The sequence below is a fragment of the Fundulus heteroclitus genome, chromosome 15 (assembly GCF_011125445.2).
Source record: "Fundulus heteroclitus isolate FHET01 chromosome 15, MU-UCD_Fhet_4.1, whole genome shotgun sequence".
In the NCBI taxonomy this organism is placed as follows: domain Eukaryota; kingdom Metazoa; phylum Chordata; class Actinopteri; order Cyprinodontiformes; family Fundulidae; genus Fundulus; species Fundulus heteroclitus.
The window spans coordinates 19637410-19646140 of record NC_046375.1 but is presented as its reverse complement, the minus strand read 5'-3'; the positions used below and the strand labels follow the sequence as shown (position 1 = coordinate 19646140).

Sequence of the window (8731 nt, the reverse complement as noted above, 5' to 3'; positions counted from 1 at the left end):
CGTCAAGATTCTTCATATTCATGGTTTCCTTTAGTTAAAAAAACACCCAAAAAACAGAGCTAAAACAGCACAGCTGACATTAGCTGATTTATTGCTTTCCACTGTTCCTTCTGAGAGATCCATAGGAAATTCAGCCGTGTAAGCTATCGTCACTCGATGTACACTACTGTTCAAAAGTTTGGGGTCACATTGAAACGTCCTTGTTTTTTTAAGGAAAAGCACTGTACTTTTCAATGAAGATAACTTTAAACTAGTCTTAACTTTAAAGAAATACACTCAATACATTGCTAATGTGGTAAATGACTATTCTAGCTGCAAATGTTTTTTGGTGCAATATATCTACATAGGTGTATAGAGGCCCATTTCTATGGAGGACCAATCCTGCCATAATTAAAAATACACACAGAAATAAATGAAGGACTTAATAATATAAAATGGCTTAAGAAAAGTGTCTAATAATATTAATTTGTGTGCCATTTAATGTGACAAAATAATAAAAATAAGATATTTCTTCAACAATTCATCAATTATTCATCAAAAAATATATATTTTAACTTACACTTTTATTTTTACTTTTCTTCTTGCTTTTATGCTGACTTATTTTTAACCCTTGTATTTCTGAAACAATCATTTATTTCTGCCTCTAACATTTCTAGCTGTTTTTTTACCCAAAGGATTTACACCTGCCCTTTTATTTCCTTTTCCCCTTTTTCCACTTCGTGTATTTCTAGTTCTTGTATTTAAAGCAACATTTTTAAAGCATGTTTTTACTCCACCATAAATATTTCTTTCTATTTTATTTTAAACTTATATTTCTGAAACATATATTTATTTCTGCCTCTAACTTTTCTAGCTGTTTTTTTACCCAAAGGATTTACGCCTGCCCTTTTATTTCCTTTTCCCCTTTTTCCACTTTGTGTATTTCTACTTCTTGTTTTTAAAGCAACATTTCTAAAGCATGTTTTTCCTCCACCATAAATATTTCTTTCTAATTTATTTTAAACTTATATTTCTGAAACAATCATTTATTTCTGCCTCTAACTTTTCTAACTGTTTTTTTACCAACCCAATTTTTGCCTGCCCTTTTTATTTCCTTCTCCCTTTTTTCCACTTCTTGTATTTCTACTTGGTGTTTTTTTACTTCCTCTTTTTCCACTTTGTTTATTTCTACTTTGCGTTTTACTTCCTCTTTTTCCACTTTGTGTATTTCTACTTCGTGTTTTTTTACTTCTTCTTTTTCCACTTTGTGTATTTGCACTTCATGTATTTCTACTTGGTGTTTTTTTACTTCTTCTTTTTCCACTTTGTGTATTTCCACTTCATGTATTTCTACTTGGTGTTTTTTTACCTCCTCTTTTTCCACTTCGTGTATTTGTGCTTCGTGTTTTATTACTTCCTCTTTTTCCACTTGGTCTGACTGCAGCTGTTAATGTTAATACGATGGCAGGGAGGGAGGGGGGAGAGGGGGGCGGTGTCACCGGCAAAGCTTCACAACTATTGGCTAAGGCCTGCCTCCCCGGAAACGAGCCTGCATCAGCTGGCCGCTTTCCCAGAATGCACCGCGGCCGCAGCTTGCTTATGGACAGCGCTAACAGAGATCACAGTGGTAAGTTAAAAAATACCTTTTCTGCTGCTGTTGTTCTTTAAAAGTACGTTTGAGGCAACAACATTATACTTTTAAGCTTCCCTATATGGCCTGTTTACAGAGTTAGTGTGTAATTTAAAAAGAACAAGTCCGACATGAGTGGACCACAGTGATCCGCAGATTCATTCGGGAGCGTCAGAAAGCTATGGTGCGTTCAGGAGCATGGGACATTTCATATTTACAAGGAAAGAGGCTTAAAACGGAACAGAACTTCACTCATACAATATTTTGTCTATCCAGAAACAGTGTGGGCTTTCTTACAATACTGAATGCTCTATAATTGTATTTCGGTTATTTTTTTATTATGCACACCTGCTAGCTTTTTATTCTGAAACTTCTAATGTCCCATGCTCCTGAATGCACCATAGCTTTCTGAATGCGCTGTGCTGTGTAGATAGATTCACGTCTGATCTTCCGCTTAAGACAAAGCTTTGCAGTTTCAAAACTCATGTCGGCTCTCACGGATTACTGTTGTGTGAATGACAAGAGACCACAACAAATAAATCAGCCATTCCTCTAGGGAACGCAAAAGTATTCTGAGGTAACGCAAAAAAATATATATTTTCCCCATGTCCCCTAAAGGGCTCTGTATACACTTCCCTCGGCCTTGTCGTGTGTCAAGTGCTGCTGGTTCTGATGCCGTTTTTTGTTGTTTTAATTCGGCAAAACGTTCATTTGTTTTGTGTTTATCTCACTGACTTGAGTTGCTTTGCTAGCCCAACTGTGCCAACTGGTAGTCATTTTAAGATTAACATGCCTATTTCCTACTTTTATCTTAAAAAAAAAACATTGAGGATGGTATTGAACAAGTGATAAGGTTGAAATTGTGACCATTTCTCTATAACTCATGGGAAAACGAAAACACAATTTTAACATAACATTGCAGGGTTAGGGTACTTTGTTGTACCTACTGACCACAGCATTGATCATTAAGATAGGAAAAGTCATTTCTGTCTGCCCACTTTTACAGTGATTAATCTATAAATTATGTGCAGTTAGTTCAGTTCATTCTTAGTGAAATGGCAAAATTAATCAATACATCTTACAATGAGAATCTGTACATTATAAAAACACCAGAGAAGAGAAGCCATTTGTTACATTTGCTATACTTGACTAGTTTTACAGGACTATACATTTTACTTTTTCTTTCTTGAGAACTATATTAATTTACATGTTAACCAGGTATAGTTTTATGATATGAAAAGGTGAGAAATTAAAAACCAATTATGGTAACATTTGGCATTTTTTATTTACAGGAAGAAACACCAACAAAACATGAGGATAATGATAGAGGTGCTGGTGACCCTCTTCTGGCTGGCGGCGGTGCATCCTATAGGGAAACAGCCGACATCTTTGTGATGCCCTTGTGTGCCAGGTGGTGCACAGAGTCATGAACTCCTTGATGGGGATCATTAAAAAAAAATTTCTTCCCAAAAAGACAAGATTTGGAGGGAGTGGGTGCTGGTTTTGCCCGCCTTGCCGGGATCGAGGCGCTCAAAGGAGCAGTCGGTGCCATTGGTGGGTGACGTGCGAATTGTTCCACCTGCAGAGCCACAAAAGAAATGTTATTTAAACAGAAAACTCTTCCCTTCAATCATCCTGCAGGGTGTGTGTGACGCACGGGGAAAGATTTTGAATGTTTACATCGACAATGTAGGCTTTGTCCATCACTCACTGGTACTGTGGCGCTCTCCGTTGTATAAAAATGCTTTATACCCACCTAAGGGATTTTTTTTCTACACTGCAATGGTGCGTTCCCATGCCTCCTGGACCCAATCACCTCCCTGACGCCCTATCGCCCGCCAGTTGCCATTAAGATCTCTTACCTTCTTGTCCTTAAATAGAGCCAACAATGACACAAAATTGATACATAGATTATATTAATTGGATAGAACATTAAGACATATCAGCATATTACCTAAATTACAAGTTATTTTATATTTGGTACAGTCCAAGTGGAGGCACGCCACTACAGGCACCACGCCAAGGCAAGAAACATCACTGAGCGTGCCTTTGGTGCTATAAAGACGTGGTGGCGTTCCATTTTCTTTAGGGCGCTGGAGGTCCGCCCGACATTTGCCCCAAAAGTAATCGCCGCCTGCTGCATCCTCCACAATATTAGTATAGAGGCAGGGGACCAGCTTGACGTGGAGGATGAGGAGGTTTACCCAGAAGAGGACGGCATCCGGCGGCTGAAGACAGCAAGCTGTCTGGAAGCTGCCTCCGAGCCAGACTGGCAGCCCGGCAGTGCTGGCTGCATGTTTAAGTGAACAAGCCTACATGTGACCTAACCTAGATCAGTTGTAGTTATGTACACATGCTGCTTCATTTAATTTTTTTTCCACTACCTGTAAAACAAATTAAATCAGTAAATTAATTTCCATTCCTGTTATTTATCAATTGTATGTTTGTGGGTGTTCTCTTTGTCCATGGTGTTTATAAAAGTTAATTATTTGTTTTAAATCTTATGTTAATTGTTCTGAACATGTTACATCTTGACTCTGTTCCAAAGTAAAATCATTTGTATAAAATAAATGTCTTTTTACACTGTTACAATTGTTTTCTTTCCCCTCTCAATTCTCTGTGCCCTTGCTCAAAAGAAACTCACTTAGATAAGAAAAACATTTATAGATTTTATTTAAAACTTGTCAAGTTTTTCTAAAAGGGACAAACATTTATTGGCCCTTTTGGTAGCCAAAATCACACAAAATCACTAGTTGAATAGAAAACAAGTTTAGTGTCACAAGAGCTGAACATAAACATTTAGGCAGACATAAATAAAAATTACTTACTGCCATTCGGTTTTGGAGGAGTTCCTCCTGCCTGTAAATAGGCCCTCATTGGGAATACGCCAGTTGATGAGGGCCTGGGTTCCTTCTGTGGTCCCTGTTTAAAATATAAATGTCAATTATGTAATACTTCATAATAAAAGATGAACAGACAACAGAACCCACGTTAAACCTAAAAGCTAGGCAATATTTCGACTGCTTCTGCTATGTGTAACTAACATGACACTCGCAGACCGAACATATTTTGTAACCTATATAATAGCTGATAACTAACTGCTTCTGCTTATGCGTTTTGTCCTTAATGCTGCTGTCGTCCTTGGGAGACATAATTTATTCCAGCAAGTATTGAGTTAATAAAGCAACTCAAGTCAGTGAGATAAACACAAAACAAATGAACGTTTTGCCGAATTAAAACAACAAAAAACGGCATCAGAACCAGCAGCACTTGACACACGACAAGGCCGAGGGAAGTGTATACAGAGCCCTTTAGGGGACATGGGGAAAATATATATTTTTTTGCGTTACCTCAGAATACTTTTGCGTTCCCTAGAGGAATGGCTGATTTATTTGTTGTGGTCTCTTGTCATTCACACAACAGTAATCCGTGAGAGCCGACATGAGTTTTGAAACTGCAAAGCTTTGTCTTAAGCGGAAGATCAGACGTGAATCTATCTACACAGCACAGCGCATTCAGAAAGCTATGGTGCATTCAGGAGCATGGGACATTAGAAGTTTCAGAATAAAAAGCTAGCAGGTGTGCATAATAAAAAAATAACCGAAATACAATTATAGAGCATTCAGTATTGTAAGAAAGCCCACACTGTTTCTGGATAGACAAAATATTGTATGAGTGAAGTTCTGTTCCGTTTTAAGCCTCTTTCCTTGTAAATATGAAATGTCCCATGCTCCTGAACGCACCATAGCTTTCTGACGCTCCCGAATGAATCTGCGGATCACTGTGGTCCACTCATGTCGGACTTGTTCTTTTTAAATTACACACTAACTCTGTAAACAGGCCATATAGGGAAGCTTAAAAGTATAATGTTGTTGCCTCAAACGTACTTTTAAAGAACAACAGCAGCAGAAAAGGTATTTTTTAACTTACCACTGTGATCTCTGTTAGCGCTGTCCATAAGCAAGCTGCGGCCGCGGTGCATTCTGGGAAAGCGGCCAGCTGATGCAGGCTCGTTTCCGGGGAGGCAGGCCTTAGCCAATAGTTGTGAAGCTTTGCCGGTGACACCGCCCCCCTCTCCCCCCTCCCTCCCTGCCATCGTATTAACATTAACAGCTGCAGTCAGACCAAGTGGAAAAAGAGGAAGTAATAAAACACGAAGCACAAATACACGAAGTGGAAAAAGAGGAGGTAAAAAAACACCAAGTAGAAATACATGAAGTGGAAATACACAAAGTGGAAAAAGAAGAAGTAAAAAAACACCAAGTAGAAATACATGAAGTGCAAATACACAAAGTGGAAAAAGAAGAAGTAAAAAAACACGAAGTAGAAATACACAAAGTGGAAAAAGAGGAAGTAAAACGCAAAGTAGAAATAAACAAAGTGGAAAAAGAGGAAGTAAAAAAACACCAAGTAGAAATACAAGAAGTGGAAAAAAGGGAGAAGGAAATAAAAAGGGCAGGCAAAAATTGGGTTGGTAAAAAAACAGTTAGAAAAGTTAGAGGCAGAAATAAATGATTGTTTCAGAAATATAAGTTTAAAATAAATTAGAAAGAAATATTTATGGTGGAGGAAAAACATGCTTTAGAAATGTTGCTTTAAAAACAAGAAGTAGAAATACACAAAGTGGAAAAAGGGGAAAAGGAAATAAAAGGGCAGGCGTAAATCCTTTGGGTAAAAAAACAGCTAGAAAAGTTAGAGGCAGAAATAAATATATGTTTCAGAAATATAAGTTTAAAATAAAATAGAAAGAAATATTTATGGTGGAGTAAAAACATGCTTTAAAAATGTTGCTTTAAATACAAGAACTAGAAATACACGAAGTGGAAAAAGGGGAAAAGGAAATAAAAGGGCAGGTGTAAATCCTTTGGGTAAAAAAACAGCTAGAAATGTTAGAGGCAGAAATAAATGATTGTTTCAGAAATACAAGGGTTAAAAATAAGTCAGCATAAAAGCAAGAAGAAAAGTAAAAATAAAAGTGTAAGTTAAAATATATATTTTTTGATGAATAATTGATGAATTGTTGAAGAAATATCTTATTTTTATTATTTTGTCACATTAAATGGCACACAAATTAATATTATTAGACACTTTTCTTAAGCCATTTTATATTATTAAGTCCTTCATTTATTTCTGTGTGTATTTTTAATTATGGCAGGATTGGTCCTCCATACATTTCCAGCAACTATCACTCCAGTGTTCTAATGGTACAATGTGTTTGCTCATTGGCTCAGAAGGCTAATTGATGATTAGAAAACCCTTGTGCAATCATGTTCACACATCTGAAAACAGTTGTGCTCGTTACAGAAGCTACAAAACTGACCTTCCTTTGAGCAGATTGAGTTTCTGGAGCATCACATTTGTGGGGTCAATTAAACGCTCAAAATGGCCAGAAAAAAGAGAACTTTCATCTGACACTCGACAGTCTATTATTGTTCATAGAAATGAAGGCTATTCCATGCGAGAAATTGCTAAGAAACTGAAGATTTCCTACAACGGTGTGTACTACTCCCTTCAGAGGACATCACATACAGGCTCTAACCAGAGTAGAAAAAGAAGTGGGAGGCCACGTTGCACAACTGAGCAAGAAGATAAGTACATTAGAGTCTCTAGTTTGAGAAACAGATGTCTCACAGGTCCCCAACTGGCATCTTCATTCAATAGTACCCGCAAAACACCAGTGTCAACATCTACAGTGAAGAGGCGGCTGCGGGATTCTGGGCTTCAGGGCAGAGTGGCAAAGAAAAAGCCATATCTGAGACTGGCCAATAAAAGAAAAAGATTAAGATGGGCAAAAGAACACAGACATTGGACAGAGGAAGACTGGAAAAAAGTGTTGTGGACGGATGAATCCAAGTTTGAGGTGTTTGGATCACAAAGAAGAACGCTTGTGGAATGCAGAACAAATGAAAAGATGCTGGAAAAATGCCTGACGCCATCTGTTAAGCATGGTGGAGGTAATGTGATGGTCTGGTGTTGCTTTGGTACAGGGTAAAAGGGATTCTGAATAAGGAAGGCTATCACTCCATTTTGCAACGCCATGCCATACCCAGTGGACAGCGCTTGATTGGAGCCAATTTCATCCTACAACAGGACAATGACCCCAAACACACCTCCAAAATGTGCAAGAACTATTTAGAGCAGAAGCAGGCAGCTGGTATTCTATCAGTAATGGAGTGGCCAGCGCAGTCACCAGATCTGAACCCCATTGAGCTGTTGTGGGAGTAGCTTGACCGTATGGTACGCAAGAAGTGCCCATCCAACCAATCCAACTTGTGGGAGCTGCTTCTGGAAGCGTGGGGTGCAATTTCTCCAGATTACATCAACAAATTAACAGCTAGAATGCCAAAGGTCTGCAATGCTGTAATCGCTGCAAATGGAGGATTCTTTGACGAACGCAAAGTTTGATGTAAAAAAAAAATCTTATTTCCAATACAAATCATTATTTCTAACCTTGTGAATGTTTGACTCTATTTTCTATTCATTTCACAACGTATGGTGGTGAATAGGTGTGACTTTTCATGGAAAACACAAAATTGTTTGGGTGACCCCAAACTTTTGAACGGTAGTGTATATTCTTTGGTTTTGACCATTTGATGTTTCATAACCACCATGCTGTTCTCCTCCCCTTGATTTTTCCATACACTCTTCTGGTTATATAAACTTATTCTCTGTCTAACTACGAAACACTTCTTCAGAAAGTACTTGGCTTGTCGAGATGGGCAGTCAAGCTTAAAGGTGACGGTTCTAAAGGTTCTTTATTAGCCAGCAGCCCTTCAAGCCTTTTTTAGTTTATGTCTGGCTAGAGCCTTGATTGTTCCTGGGTTGTTTCTGAATATCCTAACCAGCTTTTCTTTTTGTTTGAGGTCACAGTTCGGGTCAAACGAGTTCAACTTTGGTGTTACGATCCGGAACACGCATCAGTACATTAAAACTTCTTTTAATCAATGTTGTATGACAGTCCCACTCTGAATAAAAGCTCAAACGCATCATCAAAACCTCAGAATCACTCCACTGATCATAGCGAGGAAGATTGCACACCAAAAGTGACCAGAACTGCTTGCTTATAATTTAAAACGAAAATAAAAAAAGCGATGGCGGACACAAGCTCACAAACAGCCACAG

The 8731-nt window shown here is 38.1% G+C and overlaps 1 long non-coding RNA gene across 2 annotated transcripts; it reads right to left on the bottom strand.

The window, feature by feature from the left end:
• Positions 1-2919: 2919 nt before the first annotated feature.
• LOC118566205 lies at positions 2920-5593 on the bottom strand. Of its 2 annotated transcripts, none has more exons than XR_004932881.1 (3): positions 5540-5593; positions 3564-4531; positions 2920-3480 (listed from the first exon to the last, which is right to left on the bottom strand). It is a non-coding gene; the product is annotated as an uncharacterized LOC118566205 (long non-coding RNA). The 2 variants fall into 2 exon arrangements; XR_004932880.1 differs by having other exon boundaries at positions 4438-4531.
• Between the last annotated feature and the right edge of the window lie 3138 nt (positions 5594-8731).